Consider the following 17067-nt stretch of genomic DNA (forward strand, 5'->3'; position numbering starts at 1 on the left):
GTCTATAAGGGAAAATAATGAAAAAAATATATATGTATAACTGAATCACTCTGCTGTACATCTGAAAAAAAACATGCCACTGCAAATCAATCACACTTCAATTTAAAAAACATAACTAGAAGAGATTTCTACAGGTCTAATTAAAATAATTGTAGAGGTTAAGTGAAGATTTGGTGTGGATTTATTAAATATCCTAAGAGGCAGTATAAACTTAAGAAGTTAGTGAAAAAAGGAGCAACTTAAACAGTATTTGCCATGATTTATTTCTTTGAAAGAAGGAAGAAAAAACCCTAACTAAAGCAAGCAAGATCAAATGCTGTTATCTATTTTGTCACGCTGGTGGCTGCATAGGTGTCTATTTTATTTTTTCTATTTGTTTAAAAATTTTACTATTAAACTTTTTAAGGGTGGGATGTTGTTGTCACCATCATTTCTTATTTTTTATTTTTAGAGATGCATACTGAAATACTATACTGGGATGAAACAACATATCTGGGATTCTTTAAAATACTTCAGCATTCATAAGAAAATAAGAGGAGCTAAAAGGATAAATAGAACAAGGGTGGCCCAATCTTGAACACATTGTGTGAAAATTAATAAAGGAAAAACCCCCTTGAAAATGGAGTCTGGAAGTCCTAAAGGAGAAGCTCTCATATATGTACCATCTGCTGCAGCTTACTTTACATTCCTGGGCATGAAGAAGCTTACTTTACTACTCCAGTAGGAGGGAGGTAGCTTTTCTCCTCAGCCACAGCCCAGCCAATGAGAAACTCCAGGAGGTACTGAAGGACGAGGAAGCCAGGCATGCTGCAGTCCATGGGACTGCAAAGAGTCAGACATGACTTAGCAACTAACCACCACCACCACCACCACCAACCGCTCAGCCAGTGAGAAACCATCACCACCCTGAACCTCTGTTTCCCTACAATGGACTTGTTCAAAGCAGCCCCTTTCAACTTTCTCTATAAAGTAACCCTTCCTCTCCTATTGAAATTCCTCTGCCATTCCCAAACAAAAACATTTTTTTTTTTTTGCTGGTAAAATAACTGGCAATTTTATTTTTAAATTTGAAAGTTAAATCCAGATGATAAGTTGATACGCATGTAAATATTTTAAAATGAGGAACAATGTATTATCTTAAAGCTGTTGGCACAAGAATGCTTAAACACAGAAAGGAATTAATAATTAATGAGGAATTAATGATTAAGATGATTAATGTATATTCTTTTTCACCAATTCTGCATTTCTAAAAGTTTCAATTATTTTATTTATACCAATTGTCCAAAATGTTGGCTAGTTCATTTTTATGAGTGCAGAATAATAGTAATAACAAGTTAGATTCCTGGGAAATTTCAGCTCTTTGCTTGTATAATCTCTCTTGGTTTGTTCTCTTGTTCCTAACCATTAACTTATTAGCTTAACTTTTTCCTCAACTCTGTTTTACCCACCTGCTCACTCCAAATGAGGACTTTGGCCACGAGGGGTACTTTAAAGCCAAATTCTAGGGGGAAAAATGAATACAAAAAGGAGTTAATGGGAATTAAGTGAGAACATTCTGAAAAGTACACTTGAAATTGAAAGGATATGGGGACATTCTCAGCAGGATCGAGTCCTGGAATTGGCGAACATTTGCCACATCAACCTGTTACTAATAAGTAGTTCAAATTTACTTATCAGAGCTCCTCTAAATAACCATTCTTTTGCAATTATATGCTATTTTCTTATTTCCTCCTGTAAACACGTTTCACAGAAAAAGTCACAGTAATGTGAAGTTAGTTTTGTTCTTGGAATTTTTGTTAAGAAAATATTTGCACATAAAATGAAAAGACCCTGTTATTAGGAAATTAGCACACATCTTTTATCCTTCCCCAAAGGCAGGATAAATCCTTTATTGTGTTTCCTTAATTTTCCTATGTCCTGTATATTTTGGACTTGACGGCAGTGCGTTGTATCCTGTGTTGGTGTTTCTGTTTTGGTTAACCAGACCAAGTTCAGGATTCAGGACTTTTATTTAGCGCCCTTCCCAAAGCATGTTAAATCAATTATGGAGGCATAGGGTAGAAGGGAAAGCATTTCTACCCAAAAGGCCCCGCTAAAACTGTTAGATTCAATCAGGTACAGATTTAGTCTTCAGGATCAGATTTTTATATTCCAAGCCCAAACTCTGTTCCCTTTGTTCATTTCTATACCCACACATACATCTTGCTCCTGAGGGTATGTATCCCCACCGTGCTGTCTAGCCCTGAAAAGACACAGTGATTCACAGCCTTCCTTCTGAGAAGTTGAATACATTGACCAGTTGGGTTTGGAAAAAATCTGAAGGCTTCTTTTTTTGGGAGAGGAGTGGGAGAGGGAATTTTTTGTTGGTTACTACAGGAGAGATTTGGGTTTTAGGTTTTATTTTCATACCAGAGTTGAGTTGCTGAGCCGGAAATCAAATTAAAACTGGCATGTCTGTGTGGTTTCATTTGCTTTTCTTCCCGCCATGGGACAAGCTGGCACCAAAGCTTTGTTTTGAAACCCTGAAATTCAAGTCTTGTCAGTCAGTGCCAGTAGTGTGAGTTGAAATTGCTTGGTTTGACTTTCCATAGGATTGTGGGGACCCAAATAGAAAGATTGAATGGGAGTTTGTCTCAGCAGCTAGTAGAATATCTTCTTTGGGAAGGCTTGTTAAGGGATCCAGGCGTTGTGTTACAAAATGTTTAGAGATTAAATTTGCACCAGCCCTTCTTCTACTGTATAGCGATGGTATCTTATTTATGGGAGAAAAGATGTATCAAGGCCAATAGAAGGAAGTGAAGTTTGTTGTGTTTTGAAGGAGAGTTTTCAGGGATCATGTAAAAGGAGCAGAGGAAACTGGGACAAACAACATTTGTTCAATGTAGGGTATTGCAAAAAAATGGATGAAGAAGATTTTATAGACATTTTGCTATATATTCCGAGTGGCATTCTCTTTGCAAACACTTTGAGAAACTTACAAATTTCAATAGCTTTTAAGTGCCTCCTTCTACCTTTTTTTTTTTCCTATAAGGTTGGATTCCTTTAAAATGGAATTCTTAAGCACTTTATACAGATTAAAAAGTAATATTGGTCTGGATTCATTCTCTTAGTAGGTTGCACAGTTCACCTAATATCCTAGTTTTATATTCAGGAAGAATTTTAAATCTCTCTTTTCATTAGTTTTTGTTTAATATTAGATTTTGAATTTGGAAATATCTCTGATCCAAGTCAATGTAGTGGGAGATTTAATTCTTTCTCTTTATAATTTTTTAGCCAGTATTAGATTTTATAATTAAAATTATTTCCAAATTTGGGCAATATGTTATTGATTAATAGAGGGGTCAGGACATGTGGCGTTCACTGTAACTGCAGTCTAGTCAACTACTTATGCACAAAAATGAAGATCAAGAGATAGTATAGACACCTGCAACCACGAGCCTCCTTGTACTCATCCTCTTTTTATTTTCCCCTCAGCAATATCATATACAAGAATCATCTTACAAATAGTCACAGACTATAAATTTGGAAGGGAGAAATACAGAGAGGGGAATGCGCCTGCATCTATCATGTGGAAATGATAACCGACCAGGTTGTTCAAAATCCCTTGAGTCAAGTTCAACTGGAAGAATGAAATGGGAATGTTGTTGATGTGCTTTTAAAGATTTCTTTCCAGATAGACTGCCTGTGGGTTTAATATTTACAGTGTGGTCCAGGTATGAATTTGAGAGAAGGAAAATGGATTTTGGTTATTTCTCCAGAATAATTTTATTTTTGTTTTTGTCATTGTTTTTGGCCTTGGACAGACTTATCTAGTGTACACAGAAACACAGATGTTGCAGTTTAGAAGTGTGATAAAGACTCATTTTTTCCCCTAAAAACAAAGCAAAAAACTTCTCTGCTTACCTACTAGATGATAAAATTGGACTGAAAAGCTTCTCATGAATGGTAGTCTTGGTGTGAAGTGTGAGGTTTCTGTTTAGTGTCTCTCAGCCTGTATTCCCCATACATTATTTCTTATGAGGTGTGTTTGAAGATACGTAGGCCTAAAGAGAAAACTGATACAAGTGTGAGTCTTGGGCTAATGACACCTCACACGAGTTAACAAGGAATGGTGAGAGCAAAGCCTTTCGAATTAGGGAACAGGAAAGCCACATATATATTGTGACAGATTTGAAAAACATGAATGCTTGTAATTCCACATTTGTACTTAATTTCATTAAATTTCCCTAGGTACTCAAGTCTGACTCGATGTAAACTCAAGCTCTACTGCCATGCAAAGCAGAGTTGTTAGTTGCTCTAGTTGGATATTTAGTTAGTAGCTTTTAGAAGAAGAGTTTAACCAGCCATTAGAGAATGTGATTATTTTATTTGGGAAAAAGTTAAAGACATTAAGTATGATTCAAATGTACTTTTAATCCATATGTTATGAAAACTATGATGCTTAGAAGTGGAATGAAGGGAGAAAGTCTCTGTTTATTTAGGCATTAATGTAGTTTTGCTTTCCACATCAGTCCTCAGAGGGGAAGTGGGGAAAGAGTGAGAATCACATTAATCATGCTGAGGGCAAGTCACAGGCTAGGTCCAATTTAATGTCTATACTTGATAGATAATATCATGGCCACACTAGTCAACTTTTAGGTGAATACAGACTTTAATGAATTTCAGGATCAGAAGATTTCTGAGAAGTATTAAGGCTGAAAATAAAAAACTCCTGTTGAACTGAAGAAAATAAAGCCAAAGAATCCTAACTTCCAGGAACTGAAGGGACCTCAGCCCGAATTCCAGAAAAGACTCTGACATAATTCTTACCCACAGGTGAGTATCTACCCAATTCTAAAAAAGCTCCTCTTTCTAGAGGAGAGCATTCTACTGTGTTCTTTAATGAGTACAGGTTATAAGGATTTTCTTTGAAAACCTGAACCCCAACTACTTTAGCAGAGTTCATGGATGAGTGATCATCCTGGTATGATTCTAAGACAAGACCCATATGAGAACACAGAACCTCCTGACCTTATTAGAAATGTACCCAGAAAATTAAATTGAAGGGAACATTTTTCAGCTTTGGAACTCTTTTTTCCACTCCCAAGTGATATGTTATCTTGCTTGAAAACATGTCAGGAATATAAGAACCAACTCACTGATTAGTTTCTGCCATCATGCTTCTGAGATAGTTGAGGATCAAATGAGCCATTAGATGAAAAAGTGCTTGAGAATCTCAAAGTTGTTAAAATGTGAGTGATTATTTCAATGACTCTGACGCTGACAAGCTGTACTTTGTTAGGCTATCCATTAAAACTCACTAGGTCTCAGTGGCTTCATGAGAAAATGAGGAGGTTGGATTAATTGATATTTAAGATTGCTTCTGGTTCTAACATTCTATGATTTCAAGATGTTTGATTTTCAGTTAATTCAAGTCTGTTTACAAAAAAGCTGATCATCCCAAAGATATTCCTGAAATTGGGCCTTAAAATCATGGGTCTGGAAATGTTTGTTCAGTAGGTATTTATTTCTTTTAAAAAATAATTCCTGTTCTCTTATAACCTGGGTTATTTAGGGTAGACCTTCGGAGTCCTGTATACTCTTCTACTTCAAAAGAGGGCCAAACTTCTCTGGTGAAGAAGTTCCAATTATACACCAAACATAATCAGAAGGATCTGGCAGGATATATTGCCTATAGTGTCCAGAATTTTCACATTTTATGCTGGTTTGGGAGCTTGGTTTTTGTTAAGTATTTTCCAACATCTCATCGCTCTTAATTGAACCCTGAAGGCTTTTCTTGGCAGTTGATCTCAGCCTTCACTAAGTCTGAGAAGGCCCCTCAACGTGGGCAGAAGCAGTGTACTGTTAAGAGTCCTTCATTTCTTTCTCAAGGTTCTGCTTAGGCAAATAGAGACCAACTCCTGCTGCTTGACTGATGCCCAGGCAAGATTTTCCAAGATAGAGATTGCTGGTGCATAGGGTTTAAAACAAGCCCCCAATGGTTGCCAGGGAATGTGGTTTTGAGACTGGAGGTTATATATTCACATCTCCCTATTCCTCTTGGAGTCACTTCTGTTTTCTAGAGGGTAAATGGAGTTGGCTAGCAAAATTGAGCAAAATCATGATTGATGGCGCTTTCCCTCTCTTGAAATTCATTAATATTTCTTAAGGTCTGCAAGTCAATGGTTTGAAAGCTCTTCAAAAGTCTGAATGGTGACAAAGTTTAGTTTCTGCTGCCTTTGTGCTTTTCTCATGTAAGGCTAGACATGGCTTTTAATTTTTATATTTTTTTCAATTTTTAAAAATATAAAGCAGTTTTAAAAGGTTACTTTTCATTTATAGTTATTACAAAATATTGGCTATATTCTCATATTGTATTATACATCCTTGAGCCTTTCTTTCGCCCAGTCGTTTATACTCCCCACTCCCCAGTCTCTGTACTTTCCCCCCCCACTTTCTGCTGGTAACCACTGGCTTGCTCTCTCTGTCAGTCTGCAGAAGTGGCTTTTCAAAAGTGGCTTTTCAAATTTATAGGAAGAAGTGTTGCTTTGTATAATTGTTTATATGAAGGCAAGGTAGTGGAATTAATGAATTTGGATTGTGTTATTGGCTAAAAACTGAGACATAGCCTAGATTACAGTGAAGGAAAGAATGACCCCAGCACTCTTTACTGTCATGAAGGATATTGATGTTTGATGAAATGATTTTGAATTCCATCAAAAGGAACCTTGTCACTAACAAATAATAAAGTGTCACAGGAGAAAAGGAAAGGGTTGGAGGTGATCTCTGGGTTCTCTATTGCAATTAAGTTAGTCTGCATACAAGCAAGTGACAAGACCGTGTCCATAGTTTACTAGACAAGGCTTCCACCATATGCAGCTCATGGTCACCAGGGCTGAGGCCAGCCTGATCTCTTATACCCAGTCCGGGCTGCAGTATAAAGTAGTTTATACATTTGGAAGAAAGAAATCACCAAATGTATATAGAGGATTGAAAATTTATTTTATTTTGAACTTTTATAAAAATAACCCACTCATAGAAAATCAGATATTAGAAGACCAGAAAAAAATCATGCAAATTCCTACTACCCATTGACAACTAACAGTAACAGATAGTCTATTTCTAGCAATCTCTTTTCCTAAGCATTTTCAATCATGGTTGTGATGATGTTGTATATAAAATTTTGTATTTGCCTTTTCTCATTTAGTACCTTATTCTCCCCCCTTCCCCAGCTTTACTGAGGTATAATTGACATAGAATGTTGTGTAACAGTGTAAAATGAGATGGTTTGATATACATTATATATTTTCATTTTATTAAGTTCCTTTGTAGAACTTGACAATAGAAATATAAAGCTGATCACTGAATAGACACTATTTTGGGCCCTTTTTAATTTACAATGCCTCAAGATTTCCTAGTATGCTGATATTCATAATTATCATTTTAGTGGGCATCACATTCTATCAGTTTATTGTACCATAGTTGAATCATTCCCCTACCATCCAAAGTCCTAGGTGTTTCCTAATTTTCCATTTCTTGCCAGTATAAATAATGGTAGAATGAGTATGTTAGTACAAATATATTTTTTCTTTCTTGTGAATTATTTTCTTAGGATAAATTCCCAAAGGTGAGATTCCTGGTACAAATGTCATGGACACTTTTTTGATTCCTGATACAGTCAGACCACTTTCCAAAATCAGCAACAGAAGGTTGCAAACTTGCAAATTAACCGATTCCACCACAATTTCATTACCTGGTCCAGTATTCATGAATTTCCCTGGTGGCTCAGATGGTAAAGAATCCACCTGCAATGTGAGAGACCTGGGTTCGATCCCTGGGTTCGGAAGATCCCCTGGAGGAGGGCACAGCAATCCACTCTAGTATTCTTGCCTGGAGAAACCCAATGGATGAGGAGACTCATGTGCTACAGTGCATGGGGTTGCAAACAGTCAGACATGATTGTGCAAATAAGCACAGCACAGCACCACAATTTCATGAGGACTGAATATTATGACTTTATTTTTTAGCATTTATTGAGTAGCATTTATTTTGCCCTACATGGTACACAGTGTGTGAATTTCTTCTTATAATTTCAGCATGTGTCATTTGTTTTTATTCAAGCATTTGTCCATGTTATATACAATCTCATTGTTACCATAACTGAAATTTTAAATAATGGCTACATAACTGTGAATGGCTACATAACCATGATCCTAAAGGAAATCAGTCCTGAATTTTCACTGGAAGGACTTATGCTAAAACTGAAACTCCAATACTTTGGCCACCTGATGCGAAGAACTGACTCATTTGAAAAGATCCTGATATTGGGAAAGACTGAGGGCGGGGGGAGTAGGGGACGACAGAGGATGGTTGGATGGCAACACTGACTCAATGGATATGAGTTTGAGCAAGCTCCAGGAGTTGGTGCTGGACAGGGAAGACGGGCGTGCTGCAGACCATGGGATCGCAAAGAGTGGGACACAACTGAGCAACTGAACTGTGTATGTATGAATATAACTGTACAGGAATATAACTGTAGATTGTTATTGAACATAGATTGAATATAACTGTATATGAATATAACATGGATATAACTGTAGATTGTTCAACATTGATTGATTGATATTTAAGTCATTTTCGAATTCTCACTGTTGCAAATTACAAAAACATCTCTGAGGCATAAATGTATTCTCTAAAAATTTGTCATTTTTTTTCCTTTATGAGAGATACTCAGCATGTCAGTCCTTCTTCAACTTATCATTGAGCAACAGAACTTTAAAGAACATCAGAAGTTATCTCAACCAGCTTGCTCACTTTGTAAAAGAAATATATGAATGTGTGCTGTGAAAAAGAATTTTTTCTTTCCTTTCTTGCTTAAATTCTCTTTAAGATGACTGTATCTGTGCCCTAAAGGAAGCAGAGATGGGAAGTTAGATACTCCTTGCAGCTACAAAGGACACCTCTCAGCTGACAGTCTTTGGTTACCCATTCCATGATGAGAATCATGTGGGCGACTGCTGACTTATCCAATATGCGTTGTTCTGAGCCAGTCTGGTTTTGAGATTCCTTACACTATTCCCTTCGCCATTGTTTCTTTCCCATTGGGCATGCTTCTCCTTCACATACTTTCCATCTCTCTCCCTCTTGTGGGATGAGATATTGAGTCACAGAGCAGAAACAAAACCTGGTGTCCTTATTCCTAACTCAGTGATGAAACATTAGGGGCAAATTGGGAATGTTACTCTGGTGTTGATTTATCTGCTGGCCAAATACATTTTTGAGAGATTAAATCAGAATTTTTCTGTTTGTTTTCAATTGTAAAGTGACTGATTTTCTTCTGTCTTTAGCTTTCATTATCTTCCTGATTACAATAAGAAGTCTCCAAGTTGAGAATTTTGGCTAACCTTGGAAAATCTTGATGTTCTCCATTGCTTCATCTTTTTTCTCTTTCTTTGTGTCAAATTTCCTTTCTTTCACATTTGTTCCTCCTCTCTGAAGTATTCTTTTGATGTAGCCAATTATTGATTATGAGGCAGAAAAGTGCTGCTTCACTTTTTTTCCCCCCTGATTTTTGGGTAATGGAAAAAGAAAATTAAAAAAACTGGGAGCCAGGTGACTTACTTTTGAACCTAAGTTCTAGGACTTGTCACATGTATTGCTATAACCTTGGGTAAGTTACTTAACCTGTCTATACCTCAGTTTCCTTACCTGTAAGACTGGCCTAATATCATAACTTCCCTCATACAGTTGTTTGAGGATTAAATAAGACATTACAAGTAAATCATAAAGGTTCCATAAAAAATGTTTGTTGTTATTTACTGAATCAGGATAAGAAAAAAAAAAAGGGCTATAGACTCCAGCTTTTAAGTGCAAGTATACCCTAAAAATTAAGCTGACCAGTCTTTCTTATTTAGGGTTTCAGTTTTATTATTTTAAACAAGATATTTGAATTTTCTGAATAGTTTTAGATGCCAGCTGTGGAGCTGAAGGACTTCCCTTGCAGCATTTCATCTAATCCTCAAAACAACCTAACTATATGGATAAATTATCCTTAGTGTGTGGATGAGAAAAATAATCTTACAGAGATTACATACCTTGTCCAAGGTCATCTAGAGAATGCCCAAATAGGATATCTAGCAAATTTTGGACTATATATACCTCTTTTCAACAACTAGCCTATAGTAGTTATATCAGAGGAAAAGTAATTTAGAGTTAAAAGACAGAAATCTTAGAAAATGAAACTGTGAATACCTTGGATTTCCAAGAGAGGAGAGAAAGGTGCTTAAAATACCGAGAACAAAATGCCCACGTTAACAGGTGACTAAGTAACTAACGTTACCTACACACCATGTGGCGTCAAAGTCATCTTTCCCAGGATGAGTCAGCATACAGTGGTGGTGGGGGAATCACGCTTAACGTTCCTGGGCAGTTTAAAAGGACAGACAATAGTAAATAACAGGAAATAATAAAATAACTTGAAATTAAAAAAAAATATTATACACATAGTCATGATGCAAAAGAATAATTTTCCTTCTTTGTGTGGGGAGCTTCCCAACCCAGGGATTGAACCCAGGTCTCCGGCACTGCAGGCAGATTCTTTGTCGAATGAGCCACCAGGAAAGTCCAAGAATACTGGAGTGGGTATGCTATCCCTTCTCCAGAGGATCTTCCTGATCCAGGAATCAAACCTGGGTCTTCTTTATTGCAGGTGGATTCTTAACCAGCTGATCTACCAGTGAAGCCCAATAATTTTCCTAATAATCCTCAACTAAAGTTTTAACCCTTAAGAAAGACTAGTATTTCCTTGTCAATTAAACCAGACAATTTCTGATTATAAGGGGTCCCATATCCAAATGCTTCATCTGGCATTCTTCTCTTCGTCTTGTTTAGTTGCTATCATGTTTGACTCTGCAACCCCATGGACTGCAGCATGCCATGCTTCCCTGTCCTTCACTATCTCCTGAAATTTGCTCAAACTCATGTCCATTGAGTCAGTGATGCCATCTAACCACCTCATCCTCTGTTGCCCCCTTCTCCTTCTTTCTTACCTCTAAGAAACTGAAAACTAGGTATATTCTCTAGAAACTGGGGATAATAGTTCCTAATATCACTTTTGTCTTTCTATGGATTAGAACTTACAAATTTTGTCTGTTGCCCTGTTGTTCCTTTCTCCCATAGCTCTGCTCTTTTCCTTCTGTTCATCTCCCCCATCCTCTGAATAAGGGACACAGGTAAAGACAGAATGATAACTGTGACAGAATTTAATGGTCATTAAGCCAAAATCTTCCTCAGTCCATATTCTTTTACTGTTGTATCAGATGAGCTGAAAGGGAGTACTAAAAATGATCCAAGGTGTTTCCATGGCCATGGAGCCTGCATGTCAATTTCAAAATCAGAATTAATGTTAAACTGATATATTGCTTGAGGGTTTAAAGTTTGTTTCTTTTTTTTTTTTCCCCTGAAAACTGCACTAGAACATTGATTCCTAACTTAAAGGTCCTTGACTTCCTCCTTTCCAGATGTCTATGAAGAATAGTGATGTATGTTATTAACAGTGCATTTTTTTAAATTCAGGAATAATATATTCACCAAAGGCTAACTAAAAATTTAAGTTTCTTTGTTTTTTGTTATAAGTGGTTGTGTTAGTGTTAATTCCTAATCAGGAGCTCTAATTAGAAATTTTGTTTTAGATGCTAAAGATGCAAAACTAATTACCAATTCATGATGTTTGTTTCATGGATTCAGCTACCACCTATACTCTTAGGACCACAAACCCTTATTTTTTAAAGTTAATCTTTCTCTCTCAACTTCAAAATCAAATATCCAAATCCCTTACACCTATAGACTGCCAGATGTTGTACTGTTGCTTCAAACTAAACTCATCTCTCTCCTCATTCCCAGCCTCCTCCTGACTTCCCTATTTTCATGAACCCATCACCCTCTTCACAATTGCTAAGAAAGGCATCAGAGAATCACTTTTTCATAGCAGCACTGTTTACAATGATCAAGACACGGAAGTAACCTAAATGTCCATCAATAGAGGAATGAATACAGAAGATGTGGTTCAGTTCAGTTCAGTCGCTCAGTCATGTCCGACTCTTTGCAACCCCATGAACCGCAGCATGCCAGGCCTCCCTGTCCATCACAAACTCCCGGAGTCCACCCAAACCCTTGTCCATTGAGTCGGTGATGCCATCCAACCATTTCATCCTCTGTCATCCCCTTCTCCTCCTGCCCCCAATCCCTCCCAGCATCAGGGTCTTTTCCAATGAGTCAACTCTTCACATGAGGTGGCAAAAGCACTGGAGTTTCAGCTTCAGCATCAGCCCTTCCAATGAACACCCAGGACTGATTTCATTTAGGATGGACTGGTTGGATCTCCTTGCAATCCAAGGGACTCTCAAGAGTCTTCTCCAACACCACAGTTCAAAAACATCAATTCTTCTGTGCTCAGCTTTCTTTTTAGTCCAACTCTCACATCCATCCATGACCACTGGAAAAACCATAGCCTTGACTAGACGGACCTTTGTTGGCAAAGTAATGTCTCTGCTTTTTAATATGCTGTCTAGGTTGGTCATAACAGTGTGGTACCTATATACAATGGAATATTACTCAATCATTAAAAGGAAAAAATTGCATCATTTGTAGATTCCAGAATGGACCTAGAGAGTATCATACAGAGTAAAGTAAGTTAGAAAGAAAAATAAATTGTATATTAATGCAAATATGTGGAATTTACAAAAATGGTATAGATGATTTTATTTGCAAAGCAGAAATAGAGAGACAGACATAGAGAGCAAATACATGGACACCAAGGGGGAAAGGAAATATATAGATGAATGGGGAGGTGGGGATTGACATATATACACTACTGTGTATAAAATAGGTAACTAATGAGAACCTACTCTAGAGCATAGGGCACTCTACTTAGTGTCTGGAGGCGAAGTGAATGGAAGGAAGTTCAAAAGGGAGATTTATGGACACGCACGGCTGATTAATTCTGCTGGACAGTAGAAAATAACAGACCACTGGAAAGCAACTATACACCGATAAAAACTAATTTTTTCAAAAGACAATCACTCTTACTTTCTTCATCTCTCTGTTTTTCCAAATGCAGCCATTTAATTCCATCGTTTCATTTATATTAGAGATATCACTCCATCACAGTTGATAGTATTAAAAAAGTCCAAAATTCTCTCCTTTCTTGTTCTCTGTAAAGTACATTCAATCCATAGCCACTACAAATCTGATTACAGTATTTCGGTTTTTAAACTCTGTTCTGTATCACCCAGAGAACAAATCCAAATCTCAAGCCAGCATACAAGGCCTTTTAATACAAGGCCTCAGTCGAACACACTATCTCATTTGATGGTATTTCTGATCCATAGCTTATGTTCTAACTTTACTAGCGTGTGAGATGAGTGCAATTGTGCGGTACTTTGAGCATTCTTTACGGAAATATCCATCCATTCTCCTGTCTTGTCATTGTCCTCTGCCGGTACAGTTCCTCCCCTCCTACTTTGTCTTGTTAATCTTTACACAGTTCAGCTCAGTTCAGTTCAGTCATGTCTGACTCTTTGCAACCCCATACCCTTGACTAGACAGACCTTTGTTGACAAAGTAATGTCTCTGCTTTTTAATATGCTGTCTAGATTGGTCATAACTTTCCTTCCAAGGAGTAAGCATCTTTTAATTTCATGGCTGCAATCACCATCTGCAGTGATTTTGGAGCCCAGAAAAATAAAGTCAGCCACAGTTTCCACTGTTTCCCCATCTATTTGCCATGAAGTGATGGGACCAGATGCCATGATCTTAGTGTTCTGAATGTTGAGCTTTAAGCCAACTTTTTCACTCTCCTCTTTCATTTTTATCAAGAGGCTCTTTAGTTCTTCTTCACTTTCTGCCATGAGGGTGGTGTCATCTGCATATCTGAGTTTATTGATATTTCTCCCAGCAATCTTGTGCCTCCTCCAGTCCAGCGTTTCTCATGATGTACTCTGCATAGAAGTTAAATAAGCAGGGTGACAATATACAGCCTTGACGTACTCCTTTTCCTATTTGGAACTAGTCTGTTGTTTCATGTCCAGTTCTAACTGTTGCTTCCTGACCTGCATACAGGTTTCTTAAGAGGCAGGTCAGGTGGTCTGGTATTCCCATCTCTTTCAGAATTTTCCACAGTTTATTGTGATCCACACAGTCAAAGGCTTTGCCATAGTCAATAAAGCAGAAACAGATGTTTTTCTGGAACTCTCTTGCTTTTTCGATGATCCAATGAATGTTGGCAATTTGATCTCTGGTTCCTCTGCCTTTCCTAAAACCAGCTTGAACATCTGGAAGCACACGTTTCACGTATTGCTGAAGGCTGGCTTGGAGAATTTTGAGCATTACTTTACTAGCGTGTGAGATGAGTGCAATTGTGCGGTACTTTGAGCATTCTTTGGCATTGCCTTTCTTTGGGATAGGGCTTCCCTGGTGGCTCAGAGGATAAAGCGTCTTCCTGTAATGCGGGAGACCTGGATTCGATTCCTGGGTTGGGAAGATCCCCTGGAGAAGGAAATGGCAACCCACTCCAGTATTCTTGTTGGGAAGATCCCCTGGAGAAGGAAATGGCAACCCACTCCAGTATTCTTGTCTGGAGAATCCCATGAACAGAGGAGCCTGGTGGGCTATAGTCCATGGGGTCGCAAAGAGTTGGACATGACTGAGTGACTTCACACTTCACTTCTTTGGGATTGGAATGGAAACTGACCTTTTCCAGTCCTGTGGCCACTGCTGTGTTTTCCAAATTTACTGGCATATTGAGTGCAGCACTTTCAGAGCATCATCTTTTAGGATTTGAAATAGCTCAACTGGAATTCCATCACCTCCACTAGTTTTGTTTGTAGTGATGCTTCCTAAGGCCCACTTGACTTACCATTCCAGGATGTCTGGCTGTAGGTGAGTGTGAGTGATCATACCATCATGATTATCTGGGTCGTGAAGATCTTTTTTGTACAGTTCTTCTGTGTATTCTTGCCACCTCTTCTTAATATCCTCTGCTTCTGTTAGGTCTATACCATTTCTGTCCTTTATTGAGCCCATCTTCGCATGAAATGTTCCCTTGGTATCTCTAATTTTCTTGAAGAGATCTCTAGTTTTTCCCATTCTATTGTTTTCCTCTATTTCTTTGCATTGATTGCTGAGGAAGGCTTTCTTACCTCTCCTTGCTATTCTTTAGAACTCTGCATACAAATGGGTGTATCTTTCCTTTTTTCCTTTGCTTTTGGCTTCTCTGCTTTTCACAGCTATTTATAAGGCCTCCTCAGACAGCCATTTTGCTTTTTTGCATTTCTTTTTCTTGGGATGGTCTTGATTCCTGTCTCCTGTACAATGTCATGAACCTCCGTCCATAGTTCATCAGGCACTCTGTCTATCAGATCTAGTCCCTTTAAATCTATTTTTCACTTCCACTGTATAGTCATAAGGGATTTGATTAAGGTCATACCTGAATGGTCTAGTGGTTTTCCCCAGTTTTTTCCATTTAAGTCTGAATTTGGCAATAAAGAGTTCATGATCTGAGTCACAGTCAGCTCCCAGTCTTGTTTTTGCTGAGCTTCTCCATCTTTGGCTGCAAAGAAAATAATCAATCTGATTTCGGTGTTGACCATCTGGTGATGTCCATGTGCAGAGTCTTCTCTTGTGTTGTTGGAAGAGGGTGTTTGCTATGACCAGTGCGTTCTTTTGGCAAAACTCTATTAGCCTTTGCCCTGCTTCATTCTGTACTCCAAGGCCAAATTTGCCTGTTACTCCAGGTGTTTCTTGACTTCCTACTTTGCATTCTAGTCCCCTATAATGAAAAGGACATCTTTTTTGGGTGTTAGTTCTAGAAGGTCTTGTAGGTCTTCATAGAACTGTTCAACTTCAGTTTCTTCAGCGTTACTGGTCAGGGCATAGACTTGGATTACTGTGATATGGAATGGTTTGCCTTGGAAACGAACAGAGGTTATTCCATAATTTTTGAGATTGCATCCAAGTGCTGCATTTCAGACTCTTTTTTTTTTTTTTACTATGATGGCTACTCATTTATCTTTATAGCACAGCTCTTGTCACCTATATTTAGTTTTTATTTCCAATGTTATTGTTCATTCCTTTTCATTGTACCCCATGGTATAATTTTCTTCATGTAATCATCCATTTGCTCATACATTCATCCATTTATTTATTTATCTAAATACTTGTTGAGAGTCTTGTATGTATTCTAGCTAATAATACAGCAGAGAATAATGCAAAGTCCTTACCCTCATTTTTAAAAAATATATTCTAGCATGAAATAAATAAATAAAGGTTGATATAGTGTGATTCAGGTAATGACAATATCAGAAATAGAAATCAAACAGTTTAAGAGGAAAAAAGGTGACAGAGGTTGGGGAGAGTGGCTACATTCAGTCAAGAGATCAAAAAAGGTTTTTTTATAAGGAGGTGAGAGTCGAATAGATATTTCAGTGAAGTACAAGAGTCATACTGATGAACTTCTAAAGGGCGGTGTATAGGCCATGAGAGAAATAAGAATCAGGAATAAAATCTAGGCTCAAGACAAGGGCATCTGGGTGAAAGGTGACATCATTTACTGGGATGAAGAATATGAAAAGAGCACAAGATAGGCAGAGGATATATTTATTACATACATTTATTTACAGATTTATATCTCTCATTAGTTTATAAATCCCTTGAATACAGGTTCCAAGTTTTCTTTGACTTTGGATTAAATAAAATGGGCAAAATATTTTAAAACTGGGAGAATAGTTCATGGGTGTGGCTCAGTGAAAGGCCACTAAGCGGCAAAAATGTTAGGGACCTCTTTGCCAAAGTATTTCTACAATGGTGTCTAGCTCTATAATTGTATGCATCTAAGTCTAAAAATTTTAAGGGAAAGCATTACCCAGGAGTTGAAAATCAAGTACTTACTACCAATGGGTATTCAGAATAATATTCCACGTACAAAAAATTATCTTTTTCACTAGAAGCTTTCAAGTTAAAAATAACATCTTCAATATGATGTAGAAAAAAATGAATAAAATGGCAAAAAATGTTAATTGAAATATAGTTAAT

This window comes from Cervus elaphus, chromosome 31 (genome assembly GCF_910594005.1).
Source record: "Cervus elaphus chromosome 31, mCerEla1.1, whole genome shotgun sequence".
Taxonomy (NCBI): Eukaryota; Metazoa; Chordata; class Mammalia; order Artiodactyla; family Cervidae; genus Cervus; species Cervus elaphus.